At 65.7% G+C, this 17,586-nt stretch overlaps 1 long non-coding RNA gene across 3 annotated transcripts; it reads right to left on the bottom strand.

Annotated features, from left to right (window-relative positions):
* Nucleotides 1–54: 54 nt before the first annotated feature.
* Nucleotides 55–6,709, bottom strand: LOC113921769. 3 transcript variants are annotated; one of them, XR_003519798.2, is made up of 4 exons: nt 6,089–6,709; nt 4,114–4,266; nt 1,206–1,423; nt 55–609 (listed from the first exon to the last, which is right to left on the bottom strand). It is a non-coding gene; the product is annotated as an uncharacterized LOC113921769 (long non-coding RNA). The 3 variants fall into 3 exon arrangements; XR_003519797.2 differs by having other exon boundaries at nt 4,114–6,709; XR_003519796.2 differs by lacking the exon at nt 4,114–4,266.
* Nucleotides 6,710–17,586: the final 10,877 nt, after the last annotated feature.

Genomic DNA, 17,586 nt, shown 5'->3' with positions numbered 1-17,586 from the left:
TTCGCCCGCCTCCCTGGGGCGGCCCCACCGCGGGCTCGCAAGGGTCCTGGGCGTCTTGGCTGGGAGAGTGGGTGTGGTGGAGGCAGGACCCCCAGGGCCGGACACGGCCCTCCTGCCTTCGGGGCTGCAGTTGGAGAAGAGAGGCCATCGTAAGCCCCTGGGGCCAGTTTCTCACCCAAGAATGAAGTTGAGAAAAATGCAGGCTGTGGCTTCATGCAGAGGCCCCTCCGAGGCCCCCGAGAGTGTTCTCGCCGGCGGGAGCGGCCAGCTCCCCGGGCTCAGCTGACCCCAAGTGAGCACCTGCCTCCTGGAGCACCCCGCACCTCCCCCCCCCCCCCGTCCAGGCGGCTGTCACCCTGGGGGCGGCCGCCTGGCACCAAGGACCTCAGCGCTCACGCGTCCCCTTGCTGCATCTATGGCACTGCAAGGGAACTCCTGCAGGCAGGACTCCGGGTCCTCGCTGGGCAGGGGACCACATGCTGGCAGGTGGATCCCACCCCGGCCCAGTCTCGTGTTGGCTTCTCCCTGGACCCCCGCGGGCCTCAGCTGGCCTCCCTGGCTTTGCCTCCGTCTCTGTGGTGGGGGACAAGGCCAAGCACCCCTGAATTCCTAGGGGAAACACAAGTCACGTTGGCCAGACAGGGCAGCTGCTGCACATGTCGGGGGCTGCTCTCGTCCAGGCCAGACCTGCTGGGGAGTCCACACACATGGTCTGCTCATGGAGACGGGGCGTCAGGGTCCGGGCCATGGGACAGTGGGAGCCTGGCGGCAGGAGAGGCCGCCACTGCAGCTGGGGGTTTCCAGGGAACTGGGCTGGGGGTTCTCGGAGGGAGGGAGGGCAAGCCTGAGAGTGGGGGGCTGGCGAGGGGCATAGCAGGCAGGTGTCAGTGGGGAGGGGTCAGGCCCTGCTCTTCTGGACACGAGGAAACAGCCCCACAGCTGGCTCTCCTGCGGTCCCCATGTTGGCCTGCCGAGGTCTGTGGGGTCCCTTATGGGGTCTGTACCCTGCCTTCTGCTGTACCATGGCCCCACCCCAGACCGCCACCACGGCACCGCGGGCCCGGGGAGGGAGGCGGCCAGGGTGAGCATCTCCGTGCTGACAGCAGCTGTGGCCACGGGCCTAGGTGCCCCATTAACCCCATCTCATTCTGCTCGGAACCCCAACTCAGGGCCCCCCCAGCGGGGCATGGCAGCATCAGGCTGACCTGGTTCCTGGAACGTTCCAAGTGTGGTCCTTCCTCGGGGCCTTCGTGCTGCTGTCCTGCTAGGGCACCCGGGGGCTGGCTCTGGCTCCGTCCCGCCTCCGGGGTCCCACTCAGCGGTCACCCCTCAGAGGACTGCCTGGCCCCTTCCCCAAGGCGCGTAGGTCTGGAGCCAACGGCGGAGCGCCCCTGCCTCAGTGTCTTCACCTGTAAAGCAGGGCCTGCAGACAGAGGAGGAGGGGGGTCCCCAGCCTGGCCTGCGGTATGTGTAGGGGTCGTCCTGGGGTACGATGTGGGCAGGAACGGTGGGCCTGACCCCAGCAGGCCTGGCGTGGGGCTGTGGGTGCAGGCAGGGTCCCAGGGACTGCAGTGCTGGCTGCCAAGGTGCGGGGACCGGGTGCTGAGCACTTAGATGTCGGAGCCCCTCCTGGGGCTCTGGCTCTGCTGGGCTTGGAGGTGACTCTGTGGACCCCCCGCCTCTGGCGGCGACCCCTGCCCAGGGCCTGCAGCTTCCCCTGCGGGCCGCCCGTCAGGCCTGGTGGAGGGACAGCGGGTCCAGGCCCCAGGCGGAGCGGCCACAGCCGGGCCTGGTGGAGGGGCGCGGCCAGCAGGTGGCGCTGCAGGACCAGCATGGCTGCCTGGAGCCTGGAACCCGGAGCCCAGCTGCGGTGAGGCGCGTGGGTGCTGGGCTCCGCCGCCTCCGGGGGGCCTGGGGTCCCACGTCAGGACCCTATGTGGCCGGGGCGCCCAGCCCCCAGCGTTGACAAGAGTGTCGTGCTCCCGGGATCCAAACTCTGCAAGAAGGGGGCACCAAGGAAGCAGGGCGGGACTCAGCCTCAGCGGCCCCACAGGGAGCCCCAAACCTGATGACCTTGGAGTGACCCAGTTCCAGAGAGGAACCATGCCTTTCTGCTCCCTCTCCCCACCCTGGATGCTGCCCAGGGAGGGGCTCACGGGGCCTGCGAGTCAGCCCCCAACCCCACCCCCACCTGCTCCGTAGGATCACGGGGTGCAGATGCTGCCCTCCCCAGCCCCGAGCCGGGCAGCCTGCCTCTCCCGCAGTCCTCTCCCGCTGGCTGGGCTTCTGCTCCCCACCGGCCCTGGCCCATGAGGCCTGGGGGACCGGACGGGGGCTCCGCAGGGCCAGGAACCTCACGTTTCCGGGGCTCTCAGCTCCTGGACCCTGGGGTCCTTCTCTGGGGACACAGCACCGTGCCCCGGTCCTGGTGGCTTCCCTCCTGCAGGATGGCCTTCCATACATGCCCTGCCAGCTAGAAGCTTCCGGAGTGTGCCGGAGAGCCCCATGGTCACGGCCACCATGCCCTGCTCTGACTGCAGGAGAGCGGGTCGCTCCATCTGCCGTGTCGGTACATGGGGCCCGTGCCACAGGCGCAGACACGCTAGAAACCCGTGGTTCTCCACAGGTGGCCCAGGACACTTGTCACAACTGGGTGAGGGGGACCCCTGGCGCTGCTCAAACCCCCCAGGGCCCAGGACGCCCCCACGGAGAACGGCCCTGCCCCCTGCCCCCACAGTGCGGGGAGGCTGACCTCAGGCCCCGGCCTCCGTCCCTTGGGCTGCAGGCGCCACGAGCTGTGGCCGTCCCTGTGAGAGTCACTGCGGGGGCTGGGCTATCCCGGGGTCACCCACCAGACCGACGAGCAGGGCCCTTCATCTTGGCCATTCCGTCCGTCTGCACACTGTGCCACCCTGGGCCCATGACCGGCCAGTCGCCGCCATGCAGCCGAGTGCTGCTGTCTACCTGTTGCGTGATGGGTGTCCGTGTGGGGCTTAAAACGTCTGCCCCTGTGCCCGCCCCATGGTCCGCTGTATGCCTCCCCCTGGACTCCTTGTCCCTGAAACAGCCGCTTCCCTCCTCCTACCCCCCTGGCCGGCCAGCTGGGCCCACTGCCCAAAGCCCCACAACCCGAGAGGGCCACCCCCTGCCACTGCCACTGTCCACCTGGGCCCACACGCTGTGCCGACCAGCCCGGAACCACGACGGAGCTCCTCCCCCTCCTCAGCTGGTCACAGGAACCCCTAGGAGGCCACAGGTGTGAGGGGCTCACACAGGTGAAGCTCACGCAGGTCTGGACCACCTGTGCGTGCAGGGTGCTACCGACCCCCGGCCTTGCTCATGTCTCTCCCAACCTCACGACAGGGCAGGTCTGAGGAAGCCGGGCCGGGCAGCTGGCCATGGTCCCGCAGCCAGGCAGGCCCTCTTTCTCAGGACCAGAACCACACCTGCTCTCCCACACACCACACATCCCTGCCCTGGACCTGGGGACCCCTGTGAGGCTTCTCCCACCCACACTTGCTGCGAAGCCTACGTTGCCCCCAGCCCCTTGGAGTCAGCTCAAACGTAGCAGCAGGGACCTGGGGCCGTCCCTGCTTGGCCCCGTGCAGCCCCTGGCCTTCTGTGGTACCAGGAGGTACTGGAGCAGGACTCCCAGAAGCCCCCAGCTGCTGCGCTTCGTGGTGGCATGCCGGCGCAGCCCCCTGTCTCTGGGGAGGGGCTCCCGTGTGCCCGGGACCCCTAGATTTCTCCCTGGAGTGCACGTGTCCTACGAAAGCCCCTTCTCCACCATCTGGTCTGATTCACACAGGGGTGTCGATCTGGGGGACAGCTGTGCTGTTCTGGGGATGTGAGGCTGGTCCAGGGGACCCTGGGCAGAAGAGTTACCGTCACCTGGGGAGGGACCACATGTTCTCTGCAAGTGACTGTACACGGCTTTTGATTCTCCTTCCTGATCAGGGTGGAGGGGAACGCGGCCTCGCCTGCTCCTCTAGCTGTCCTCTGTCCTCCCGGACCCACCCCCGGCCTTTTGTAGTGGTCAGACTGGTGGGGCAAACACAGGCGCCACAGGGCCGTCCCCGGCACCCTTCGGTCTTTAAATGTGTCATCACTCACCCAGGAGGGCACACTGCTCGCCACCGTCTCGGTTGGGGGCAGTTACAGACACTTCCGCTGGCCTTGTCCATGCCGGTGGCCAAGGACGTGATATCAACCATCCAGTATGTCCATTCCACTTGTCCACTCTGGGCTTTGAGAACGGACTGCTGGCTGGGTGTGCAGACCCAAAGTCAGGGATCAGGCCCTGGCTGGAATCACATTTGTGGGACCCCCACTCCAATCGGGGAGCTGCAGTCATGCTTTGGGCCTCAGGTTACCAGCGTCAACTGGAACCCCGTGTCCAGCAGTCCTCACATGCCCGGGCATGTCCCCTCCCCTACGTTCAGTCACAGGGTCATGGGGAGGGCCTGGCACCATCCCCACAGTGCAGACTTACAGTTTGCTTCCTGAGGACCTGGCCCCCTCTTACCCCCTGGGTTCTGGGTCTGGACTCTGCCTGAAGCCTGGAAACTGGGCAAAGGACCACGACTTCTAATTGGGACCTCCTGGTCATGCATCCTTGATTTCCTCTCTTTGGACGCTTGTCCAGTCTCCGAGAACGCTGTGTCCTGTTCACCACCACCTCGGCACCTCAGGCCCTTGGCCCGGCCCCACTCCTGCTGTGTCCACCTGGCCCCCGGTGGCCAGGGGCCACCATCCCTGTCACTGCCCGTTCCGTGACAGCCTCTCCCACCGTCAGCAGACCCTGCCAGGGGCCTCCGCAGGCCTCCACACGATGCTGGTGCCACTCCTAGTGTGCTCCTGGTGGCCTGGCTGCGCGGCGTGTCCTCCAGGCCTCCGGCGGAGCCCACCCCAGCCTTCCACTGTGGCCATGGCCGTTGTAACAGTCTGCCCTTTTCAAGACTGCCTCCCCAGCCCTGTGACCGCAGCACCTTCTGGGACGGAGCCTCAGACCTCGGGAAAGGCTCCTGGTCAGTGAGCTCCCCTCAGCTGCCTGGGACAAGGTGCTGGGGCCTGAGTCCCTCCGCCCTGCACTGAGCCACCATGTCCCCAACACATTTTGTCACTACTTATTTCCAAGAGGGAGGCGGGCGGGTCCTGAGAGGTGAGGCTCCTGTTTTCTTGAAGGAAGACTTCCCGTAAAGGGGTGGGCCACTTGTGTGGTCATCCCTGAGTGCCCATTCCCTCCAGCCAGCACCCTGGTTGGCACACAGCAGACCTGGGTACACCCCGTGGGAGCTGACTCCTCTGACCACTCAGTCCTCACAGCCTCCCTGCAACCTGTGGCCCTTTCCCAGGGTGACAGGGAACATCATCATCCCATACTCTCCACTACTGGATTCTGCCTGGCCAGTGCGGGCCCCCTCCCCAGTCCCCCTGGCGACAACTGTGACCCCTGGAATACCCACAGTGCAGAGCGGGCCCGGTCCTCCTGTCTCTGCACTGGCCCTTCTGGACCACCCCGGCTCTGTCCACCTGCGCTTGTTCCCAGAAGGCTTGTCAGTCCAGGCTGACCCCCTGGGAAGCGTCCCCAGGGTGGTGAGGGGGCCGGCCTCTGCTCCCCCATGAAGTGACTATTCACTGCGCAAAGTCATGGCCGTGACCATCCCTGGAGGGCCCAAGGGCGAGGTCCCCACAGCTGAGGACGGGCCGTCCCCTCCTATTCCCTGGCCCTGGCCTGATGCTGCGCGCCTGGTCTGCTCGCTGTGTGCAGGCCACCACCCACGCACACCAGCCCCTCCAGCACTGCCAGGGCCTGCCGGGCCTCCCTCGCGCCCACCCCCCAATGTGCCCACCCCCAGCCCCTGGCCCAACTCGTCCCTGCCCGTTCTCTGGGCCAGCTGTGGGGGCCACCTCCTCCTCGGCTCCTCACTCCCTCCCTGCCGGACTCCTGGGGACCCCACCTGAGGCACTGCTCTCAGCTCACACATGCCCCCCCACACCTGCCTTCCCACACCCCACTGGGTCTGCCCTCTGGCCCTCCTGCACCGGGCTCACTCGGGCAAGCCTGGGGGCGGGGGCTCCAACTCACTCCTTGGTGCAGGACGCCTGTTAAACAGATGACTTGGGGGCTCTGGGCGTGTGGGTGAGTCCTTCTCTCCGGTACCCCGCTGCCACATTGATCTGCCCTGGGTCAGGGACTCAGGGGAGGGGCACTGGGGCCTAGGGCAGGGGGTGGGGCAGAGAGGGCTTCAGCCCAGCCTGTGGTTGGGTGGGACCAGCCTCCCGCCTCGGCAGAGACAAGCTGCCCTTCAGGCCACAAGCCCCCCTCCCAGTCCAGGGGTCCCTCAAAGCTTTCACCGTGGCTGGGATCATCCCAGACGCCAGGCTGGCTGGCTCCACACCAGTGAGGGGCAAGAGGCCCAGCCCGTCCTGGTGAGACTGTGTGGGGTGTGGGACACCCACCTTTCCAGAGACCCCTCCCCCCAGGCCCAGTGGGGGCTCCTTCTAGACCCAAGGCTCCAGCGGACATCATCAGGCTGGGCCTGGGCAGCCCCCGGCTCTCAGCCACGGCACCGCTGTCCAGGGCCGGGGTCTCCCCTCCCCACCTGCAGAGGGGAAGGGTGCACAGAAATAAATGGAGGGAGGAAGGGAGAGAGCGTTAACCATGTCTGCTCCTCAACCCTGAAGACCCAGGGCAGCGCCCCCGAGGCCTGCGGATCCCAGAGCAGCCGCCGAGCCACCCCCCCCCCCGCTCCCCCTCCTGCCCTGCCCCCGGAGGGGTCACCCGCGGACCGCAGTGTCCTTGCCGGGCTCGTGGGCGCATGGCCCACAGCCCGCCGTGGTGGGGGTGGGGAGCGGGCCCCTCCGGACGCCGCCCGGTGTCTGGGGGACCCCCCCACACCTCAGTCCCCCGGGAGACCCCATGGCACAGAGAACGCGGACCGGGGACCTCGGCACACAGCAGGGGCTCCCCGCGCTGCTCCCCGACTCCCCAGGCTCCGCAGGCCCGAGCCGCGCGCTGCCTCGCCGCCCCGCCCCCCACAGCCGGGGGAGGGTCGGCCGCCGCCCCCTTTCCGGCCCCCACGGGCGGGCCCCGGCGGCGGGCGGGAACGGAGCGCGGCCCTGCCGGGAAGGGGGCGGTGCTGGAAGCGGCGGCGGACTCGCCCCCGGGCGGGGCGGGGCGGGGGTCCGCCGGGCCCGCCCCCACTCCCGGAGCCCGGGGGACGCTGGTGGTGACGCTGACGGGAAAGCCCGAGGCTTCGGGGACGTAGGCGCGGCGCGTGCGCGGTCAGCCGCGACCTTCTGGAAAGCGCCTGACGACAGGTGGCCGCGGGCGGGACGCTCGCGCTCCTCGTTACGTCATTGCGGGGGGGGCTCCCCAAGGAACCCGTCCGGCGGAAGCGGGCGGGTGGATGCGACGCAAGTTCAAGGGGGGGGGAGGTGAGAGCGGCCGCCCCCGCGTCCCCGCCGGGGAAGGATGTGGCCCCCCGGCTCCGAGAGGCTGGCGGGGGGCTGCGCCCGGGGGACGCCTTGCCTCCAGCCGGGGTGTGGGCCCCCGGGAACTCCCCGACCCCCATGTTCGACTGGGGGCGCCCCCAGCGCGGGCGCCCCGCCCCTGCCGCCAGGACCCCGGAGTCCCGCCATTGCCAGCCCAGCCTAGACAAGGCCTACTCCAGGCTTTGAGGTTCAGGAAGGGCCATTCCTGCCTCCCGCCCCGCTGCCCTCCATGGCCGGGCGCACGGAGGGATGACCACTCATCTCCACGTGCCTCTGGGACCTCAGGCTCTGTCTCCGGAGGGCCGGGGGTCTGGGGAGTTGGGCCGGCAGGGTCTGGGCTGGCCTCATCAGAGCCTGAGCCCCCGCGGCTTCCTGGGGCCCGGCTCCTCCATCGTCCATCCTCCCTTGGGAGGCAGGGCTCTGCCCGGTGGGACCCTGGGCACCTCCCACCCTCTTGAACCCTCTGACGCTCAGGGAGACCCAGGGAGGCTGGGGACCCAGGGAAGTCTGCACCATCGTGGAGTGGGGTCTGATCTCTGTGCTTCCAGCTGAGCATGCCTTTGAGTTTTCAAACAGCGGTCAAACAAGTGCACCTCCGTCCATCCCCTCCACCCTCATCCCTTCGTGTGGCCCAGAGATCCAGCCAGGCACCTATTTGCTGCTCGACCTCCTAGCTGTCATGACAGAGGAGAGGGCCGCCTGCACGTTCAGCCAGGACCCCGCGTCAAATCTGCTCCGGTCTCAGGCTAGAAATCGGCTCTTCCCCAAAAAGCACACAGGTTGGGGGTGAGGGCTTGAGGTGCCCCTGTGGCCCACAAGCCCCTTCTCGCCCCACCATCAGCACACCCCTCCTTAGGGTGAAGGGTGGCTGGGACATGGCCCCTTGAGGGGTGACTGGGGAGGGGGGCTCCAACCTGGGGCTCCCCCAGCCTGCTCTGCCAGGTGAGCGTGCACCCTGGCTCAGCCACTGGCCACATAACAGTGGCCCTTGTCTGGCTGCCTGGGTGGGGGCTGGGGTGCCAGCCCCCGGGTGTCTCTGGCAGAGAATGGCATCCGCCCGCACCCCACCCTGAGTATATTGTCCATTCACCCTCCACCCGTGCTATTAATAGCTCCTCCCCAAGCCAGGCAGCTATAAATAGCCCCCCAGCCCCTCACACAGGCCCCTTCAGACCCTGCTGCCTGGGCGCACACAATCAGCCCCACACGCTAGCACACTGGCCCACTCAGAGCCATGCACGCCCGGGCACAGAGCCCACTCCTGCTCCGCTGCACGGCCAGGCACGCAGAAGGGTGCACACAGCTCCCAGCCACGGTCAGCGAGATGGTCCCAACACTCTCGTGGGTCCTCCCGGTGGGGGGGAGGGCTGTTTCCCTCCCCTGTCATCCACTCCTGAGGCCATGTGGCCGGCGGGCAAGAGCAGGCCTTCCGGGAATGCAGGCAGGCTCAGTCTACTATGGGTCCTCCTCAGAGGTCCTCTCAGACCCTTGAGCTTTTCCTCTGTGGAGCAGGCACCATAGCACCCACCTGGCTGAACATCCCCAGGTGGCCCCCCCAGCCAGCACTGTGGCCCCTTGCAGTCTGGAGGGAGATCCAGCTGGAGGGAGGCTCAGGAAACCAGCCCCCTCTGGACTCGGCCCTGGCCCTCCGCTCCAGGTGCTGCTGGGCCAGGCCCTGTTGGTCACAGGCTCAGCACAGCCCCCTGATTCTCTGGCTCTGGAGGACCCCAGGGCTGGTCCCGCCTCCCACCCGTCCCATGGGATGGGCACCACTGAACTGTCTCCTGCTTGCTCCGGGGGGCCTGTCCTCAGCTAGCGGTGACCCCTCCCCTGCAGGCCCCTGTGGCCGGTGGTACCCAGAGCCGGGATGGGGGGCCTGGAGCCCGCTGTTATTGTGACAAGAGGAGAAAAGGAAAACAACCCTGTTTACGGAAAAGGCGCGTCCGCCGCCACTGGCCAGCAGCCTTCCTGGGGGGACAGAGGCCCTTTGTTGGGAAAACAGGAAGAGAGGATTTCCAGGACCCATCGGGCCACCCGCCGGCCGCCCGCCCCAGCTTCCGCCGATTCTCAGCAGCTTCTACTGGCCACCAGCTGGGCCTGTCTGTCTATCCCCTTGTCTCTATGTTCCTCTGACCAGGAGACCCAGGCTTCCAGCTCTGGGGGTAAAGCTGCCCTCAGTGTTCAGTCCCACAGTGGGGGGCAGGGGAGTCACCTGGAGGCTGCTCTCTCCTGCTCCCTGACCACAGAGGGACGGACCCCTGAGACGTGCCCACTGGGCCCCCAGCTTGAGGCAGAGCGGGGAGCACAGCAGGCCTGGCCACCGTGGGGTCACAGCCCCATGTGGAAGCCCACAAAGAGAGCAGCCCCACACTGTGAGCGGGCAGGTGCAGGAATCACAGGTGTGGGCAGGGGTCTCGGTCAGGTCACAGCAACCAGGGCTGCCCCTGAGTGTGGCCTTGGACTGAAGACCCCAGGAGTACAGAGAAGGGCATGGTTAGGCATGGGGAAGGAGGGATGAGGCTCAGGCTCCGTGAGGGGGTGGGGGGAGGTGGTGGCCAAAACAGCCCAAGACGCTCTCCTTCCCCTCCTGCCCCAGGGCAGCTAGCATCTTGGGGTCAGTGGGCATCATGTCCCTGCCACCCAGGACCATATCCAGCCTGTGGCTCACACACGCATGTGCACACACATAATCTGCACTCACACACTTGCACACACGTGTGCACACATACTTGAACACACCTGCATACACTCAAGCCCCGATCATCAGCACAGCCACTCTGTCCTCATGGCCAGGGCGTGAGCAACTGCACCCTCTTGGCCCCGCTCCCAGCCAGGAGACTCCGTCAGCTCACTCACCCACCCCTGCCCCCATCCCAGGCACGGTCCCCAAGCTGTCCCCCTGCCCGGTGCAGCTGTGAAGTGCCACAGGGTGCCTGGCACTGGAGGGGGGGGCAGGCCTGTGTCAGGGTGACAGTTCCCCACCCCCGCCCCACCCTGACGTTGCATCTCCCCACTACTCAGGGCTTCTGTGGCTCTGAGCAGCCCCCCTCCCCACCACTGCATGTCCTGTTGGGCCCTCGTGGGCCAGAGTCAATTCCATGGTTCTACAGCGACCTCGGTCGGCCCTTTGGGGTGGGTGTGGATTTCGCTCTGCAGGCCTAGGTGGGGGTGTCCAGGAGCAGTGAGGGAGAAAGGAGGTGGGTGCACAGGAGGCTGTGCCGGCCCCAGGACCCTGGCCCCCTGGCAGGTGCCTGCCACCTGCCTGTGATCCAGCAGCCTCCCCTCAGGTTGCCCGGTCTAGCCTCTGTCCACATAGTGCTTAGCTGTGTCCCTGCTGTCTTGGGGGGGGGGGGGGCGGGCAGGGCTCCCCTTACATCTGAATTGCAACCTCCTCAGGCTGGTGGTGGGCCGGTGTTTGGACCCCCACCCAAGCTGTAATGAGGTTTTATCTTGTTCTGTCTTCTTTTCAGCCACTGGAAGAAGAGTACTGAGCCAGTCCGCGCCAGGCCCTGGGCCTCGAGAGTGACCCTCCCGAGCTCATGGGCAGCCAGGCACCGGTGACTCCCATGCCCCGATGGCTGCGTCTGCACCATCAGGAGTGGCCCCTGCAGAGGCTCAGAGGCGCTGCTCAAAGGCTTGAGGGGTAGAGGGGGAGATGAGCACTCCTCCATCCCCCTGACCAGGTACTGCAGTTCAGCTCTGGGCCTAGTGCATGGAGGGCTCAACAGCAGATCCCTGGGCCTCCGGGGACCTTTGCCCGGAGTGGGAGCTGAGGGTCAAGAGGAGCCGGCGTGAGGGACTTCAGGGGTCAGATCTGGGGGCGGGGCACTTGGCTCCTACCCCGCGGGCTGGGCACCCGGTGGGTTCTGCACAGAGGGGCAACAAACGGACAAAGGCTGACGCATCCCTCGGCGGCACAGTGCCGGGAGTGCTGCTGAGAAATTCCTGGCTGCAATGAGGGCCGCGGAGCAGCATGGGGGGCGTTGCTGATAGCCTGGCGTGGAGTAAGAGGAGGGCCCCTCCAAGGTTCGGGGTGGAGGCCAGGCCGGGGCGGGGCCGGGAGGGGCGGGGCCGGGGTGGGGGCGGGGCCGGGGCGGGGCTGGGGCGGGGTGCTCGGTTTGGATGTGTTACCTGTGGTCCAGGTCCACCATTATCTTGGTTCCCACATGCAGGCCTTGGCACGCTGACAGGGTCATGTCCTCTGTGGGCCTGCCAACAGCCTGCAGCCCGCTGAGGCCCCCTTGGAGGTGCCACCTCGGCCAACCAGATGGTCGCCTCTGTCGGAGAAAATAAGAGGGCAGCGGGTGGGGGGGCTCGCTTCAGGTGACTATTGCAGGGATGCTTCCTCCAGAACCCACAGCTGGGGAATCTGTGTGTCTCTTGTCCATCCGTCCATCTGTCCAGCCATCGGCAGTGCTGCAGACCCATAGCCTCTCCAGAAAGTTTTGTTTAATGGCGAATAAATGAATAAACCCACCTCTCTTTCCAGCCACTGCCCTCCCTCCCTGAAACCTGACGTGGGCCTGGCTCAGAGTTGGCTCTCAGGAAAGAACTACTTATTGAATGAATGAATGAATGACTTAGTGAGTGAATGAATGAGTGAGTGAACCAGTGAGTGAATGAATGAATGAGTGAATGAATGAGTGCGTGAACCAGTGAGTGAATGAGCAAGTGAACCGGTGGGTGAGTGAGTGAATGAATGAGTGAGTGAACCACTGGGTGACTGAGTGAACCAGTGGGTGAGTGTGTGAGTGAGTGAATGAATGAGTGAGTGAACCAGCGGGTGAGTGAGTGAATGAATGAGCGAGTGAACCACTGGGTGAGTGCGTGAGTGAGTGAATGAATGCGTGAGTGAGCCAGGGGGTGAGTGAGTGAATGAATGAGTGAACCAGTGAGCGAGTGAATGAATGAGTGCATGAACCAGGTGGTGAGAGCTGAGTGAGGGCCTGAGTGAGCGCTGGAGCGCACATGTGACGAGGAGTCGCGGTGCGGAGTGCTGGATGGCGGATGGGCTGCCCAGCCCCCGCGTCTGCTCGCTGCTGACCCCGTGCATTCCGAGCCCGTCTGGCGCTCCGGAGCAAACAGGAGAAATGGCCCAAAACGCTGTGCACAGAGCTTCTTGAAGCCGCAGGCAGCGCCGAGGCATCTGGGTGGCTGAGGCCGCCTCCTGCCAGTGGAGGACACAAAGCCACAGCTGTCCCGCCCCCCCCCCGCCCCCCCTCCCCCGGTGGCGGGCCCCATGCCTGGTGGCCAGGTGGCCGCGCTGCTCAGGCTGGGCCCAGGCTGGGCTCTGAGGTGTGCGGGGTAGCCCCCGAGGCCCCCCCAGCCCTGGCCCACGGGGGTGAAGGCTGGCTAAACTGGAAAGCGCATGTGGTCTGTTCGGTGGGGGTGCCGTTTCTAGTCCTCTTGGCTGGGATAGGAAAGCATGCGTTCACCAAATCCGTGGTCATGGCCCTCGGCAGAGCTGCTCCAGCCACACCACCACTCTTCTCGGGCAGCTCTGTGGTGGGCCTGTGGCCGCCAGGCTGCAGGGGCTGACCCGGCGAGTTAACGGGGGCTGACAGCAGCCGTGGCCTGCTCCCTTGGGGCAGTGGGGGTGGGGTCACCTGCACCCTGGGAGGGGTGCTCTGCTTATCTGCGATCTTGGCTGGGTGGGGGGAGTTCCCGAAGCTTCCATGTGACCACAGTATAGCCCCAGCTCGTAGGCTGAGTTCTCAACCCCAGCTGTTCATCTGGGGACTGTGGTGTGTGGACTTAGGACGTGGCCGCACGTGCCCCCACGTTTCTGGGGCCACAGTGCTGCTCTGGATCTGCAGATACCCAGGTGGACGCAGGCTGCGCTCCTCTCCCCAGGGCGCCGCCATGGGCCCCATAGAAGAGCCAGCGAATCACCACGTGTGCAAGGGCGCTGGGCTGTCCCCTCGCCCCGGCACTTCTCAGTGGGCGGGCCAGGCTGTCCACCACCGTCTTGCTCAGTCGCCGCCATGGAGCTGCCAGGGGCCTCAGCTGGAGGCAGTGCCAACAACGGCAAGAAGGCCATTGGGAAGACCAAGGACTGAGCAGTGGTGGCACAGGACTTAGGCGATCCCAGGGGAGAGGGGGGGTCAGCGAGAAGGGGCCCTGGGGTCATCCAGGCCAGAGGCAAGGACAGGGTGAGTGGTGAGCACCGGGAGGATTCTGGATCCCGCCTCCTGGTTTCACGTCCCGTGTGGGCCCGGTGGGAGGCTGACCTGTAAGGCTCCACGGGTAGGTGCCCCACGGAGGTGCACCCCATGTGGTGCAGAGCTGCGGGAAGCCCCACCAGGGAGGACGGAATCCGCCGCCCGCGGGGGAAGCAGCCTCACCGCACCTGGACTCCAGACCCACAGAGACCATGAGGTCACAAACCAGTGCTGGTAAAGCTCGGGATGGTTTGCCGCGTGGCCAAAGCTCACCCGCACAACGTTGAGGGTGGAGCCCAGGGTGTTCAGGAGGGCAGGGGGCGGCAACCAGGGCCACCCCTCCAAGAGCTGGCCGGTAAAGTCTCACGGCTGGCGGGGGGGCCCGAGAGGCTTGTAAGGATGAGAAATGATGCCCCAGATATGTCTGTCGGACATGGTGGTGGGGGAAACTGATATTGGGGACGGGGAGGCTTGGCGGGGCTCCCTGAGCAGGTGGGGGCCAGGAGGGGAGGATGGAGCAGAAGGAGTGGGCAAGCAGCTACCCGGGTCAGGAGGGAGCGGCCACGGGGGGGCTGAGGGGGGAGGGGCCCGTGGTGGCCGGGGACCTTAGCTGGGTGCAGATGACCTTGAGGACAGGAAGAAGGTGTCGGGCAGGAAAACCCGGGGACACTGCAAATCAAAACCACCTGAGATTCCCCCTCCCCCCACCAGGACAGCTGCAACCCCAACACCACGTGCTGGCCTAGACTGTGCACTGCTGCTGGGGATGGAGAATGGTGCCGTCGCCGTGGATGACAGTGGGGGGTCACCGTGGGACACGGGGTTCCACTAGTGGGCATATGGCTCTGGAAACCAGGAGCAGGGACTCAGACACGTTCCTGGCAGTGTTATTCCAGTGGACCAAGTGTGGAAGCAACCCCGGTGTCCCCCGCCGGACGAAGGGACAGACAAAGTGTGGCCCATCGTCATCGTGGAGTAGTACTCAGCCTGCTGACACCTGCCACGACCCGGGGGAGCCCTGAGGACACTGTGCTGAGTGAAATAAGCCAGACCCAGAAGGACAAATCCTGTCTGGTTCCACTTCTAGGAGGCACCTGCAGCGGTCAGACCCAGGGGGACAGAGAGCAGACGGCAGGGCCGGGGAGGGGGCTGTGGGGGAGAGTGCGTGATGGGGACAGAGTCTGGGGAGACAGAAGTTCGGTGACAGGTGCACAGAGGGGCGAACGTGCTTAGCGCCCCCGAACTGCACACCTTGTGGTTAGAAGGTGGATTTCGAGTCGTGGATGTTTTACCACAGTGAAAACGCACGGCTGGGTTAGGGTGCTGTCGTGTTCCCTGCTCTGTTCCGAAAACAGTACACACACCTGTCAGGAGCCACAGAACACAAACCACGGGATTTCCGTGTCTGTAGTGAGTTCTGTGCTGATATTTGCATTTAAAACTCGGGCCACACAATGTAAAAATGGGAACATTGACGATAACGACTTTGCAATTTAATGTTTTACTCAGAACAACATTAAATGACAAAAGCCACCATGACTAGTTGAGAAAAAGACCATGGAAAAAAGGAAAAAGTTCTGTATTTCAGTTCCTTCAGTGTCACTTCTTCCTGCTTTCTGAGCAGTGGTCCCTGGGCCAGTCCTGGCAGGGGTGGGGGGGGAGAGGATTGGGGGGGGCTGGTGGGGAGAGCTGGGGGCCAACAGGGAGGGCAGGGGGCCCATGGGGAGGGCAGAGGGCCGGCGGGGAGGGCAGGGCTTCACAGGGAGAGCAGGGGGCCGGTAAGGAGAGCAGGAGGCCGGCAGGGAGGGCAGGGGGCCCACGGGGAAGGCAGGGGGCTGGCAGGGAGGGCAGGGGGCCCGCGGGGAGGGCAGGGGCCAGTGGGGAGGGCAGGGGTTCACAGGGAGAGCAGGGGGCCGGTGGGGAGGGCAGGGGCTGGCCTCAGGCTCAGGTGGGGAGCTGCAGGGGAGGCTGTTCTGAGAAGGCATCCTGCAGGACCGTGTTGACACGGAGTGCCACGTGAGCACAGGTGGTAAATATAAGGACAGCCAGGGGATGCCTAACGTGGTCTTCTGTAGGAGGGGGCGCAAGGGCAGGCTGAGGTCCTGGCAAGGCCCTGCTGGATGACCGGGGGGGGGGGGTCACATACAATGTTTGCGTTGTTACTATTGTTCAAACTGCACAAAATTTGGTGCCCTTTTCTGCATGCATCTTGCATTTAGTAATTTGGATATGAAAATGTGCGCATTTTTTAAAAAGACATTCCCTGGGCACATCTCCCCACGTCCCCCCGAGGCCCCCCGCCCGGGGCTTGGGAACTCGGAGGTGCCCTGGGATCTCCGGGGAGCGACCGGTACGTCCTTGGTGGGCGATCTGTCTGTCACGGGCTCCGGGCCCCCAGTCGGGGCCCAGAGCCGCACCATGGGAAAGGCGCCCCGTCGGGCCGCGGCCTGAGCTGCCCACGATGCGGGAGGTGCAGGAGGTGGGGGGCTCGTAGAGGGAGAGACGTGAGTAGTGTCGTTGACGCTGGTTTGTGCGGACCCCGTGTTGAAGGGCTTCGGACGGCAGGTCTGAGATCAGTTGTTAATCTCACCTGTTTCAGGCTACGTTCAAGGACCCACGTGGCCCACATTCACTTTTCACCTGGTGGCACTGGTCTGGGCGCCCCTCCACCACCAGTGATTCACGGTCAGATGCCTTTTTTCTTTGATGTCTCCAAGGCGGCCAAGGGGGAGAGAGCAGGTGGACCACTGAGGCCCCCAGCCCCATCTGACAGCACCCTGACACCGGCTCTCCCAGCCAGACAGGCATCCAACCTCCCTTCCCGCCTCCCCTTACCTGAGCGGGCCAGGTATTCCCTTCTTCCCTGATGCTGGGGACCGGGAATCTGGGAGGGAGCCCCTGCACCTGCGGAGCTGCGGAGTGGGGTAGCGGCCTTGCGAGGCCAGGGAGGCAGAGGAGGCCTGGCTCAGATGGCAGACACTTTTGTCCCCACTGGCCTAGAACCACCAGCTGGGCATAGGGACCCCAGGGGCACCGAGCGGCTCTGGGCCCTGCTCAGGTCTTCCTAACAGGTGAGGAAAAGTTCTGAGGCTGGCTGTGGCTAGGACCTGGCTGTGTGGCCCGGAGCCAGGCTTTCCCTGGGAGTAGCAGGCTACCACCAGCTGGGGACACAGGCCTGCCTAGGCCTGGGGGACACAGCAGTGGGAGGGGCTGGCCTGTGAGGGTGGCCAGGCTCAGGTGGCTGGGGGCGCAGGATTCGGGGCGCAGTGCCCCAGGGCACGACCGCTTCAGGGCCTCCTGGGCACAGCAGCTTTCCAGGGAACTCATCTGTCATGCAAATGCCCCCTCCTGGGGCCCTGCCAACCTCCCCGGTGCGTTGGAGAGCAGTCACCCTCCTGGGCTTAGGACAGGTCCCCCGCTGGGCCCGTCAGGTCCCGTGCCCCTTTCCCTGCAGCGGGTGGCAGCTGAGAGACGGCCCTCAGCGAGGGACCTCAGCTGCAGACCCAGGCTGGCCTGCGACGGGACCCCGGGCCTCAGTGCCCATGCCGGCCCCTGCGCAGGCCCACCCTCAGCAGCCCCAGCTCAGCCGCGGTCCCCCGTGCATATTCCTGGATGGCCAGGACCCTTTCCTTGGCTGCCTCCGGAACTGTGAAGGAAGAGGGAGGGGAGCTTTACCCTGTGCCCACCCCACCCCACAGAGCCAGGCCTCAGCCGTGCGCAGGGCCCCCTGCAGCCCCAATCGCCACAGAGCTGAGCCTGCCCCTGCGTGCAGGGCACAGACCAGGCGTCCAGGTGAGCCCGGGCCAGCGTCGGCCAGCCCCTGGGTCCCGTCGCCACGTGGGGTCAGGGTGGCAGGCCCTGGGAGACGGGCTGAGTGATGAGCCCACCGCCATCGGCCGAGAGAGGCTCCTGCTGGGGCCGGTGGGGC

This window comes from Zalophus californianus, chromosome 9, assembly GCF_009762305.2.
Source record: "Zalophus californianus isolate mZalCal1 chromosome 9, mZalCal1.pri.v2, whole genome shotgun sequence".
Classification (NCBI taxonomy): domain Eukaryota; kingdom Metazoa; phylum Chordata; class Mammalia; order Carnivora; family Otariidae; genus Zalophus; species Zalophus californianus.
Note: the sequence above shows the minus strand (reverse complement) of the source record. Positions and strands in the feature narration are given on the sequence as shown.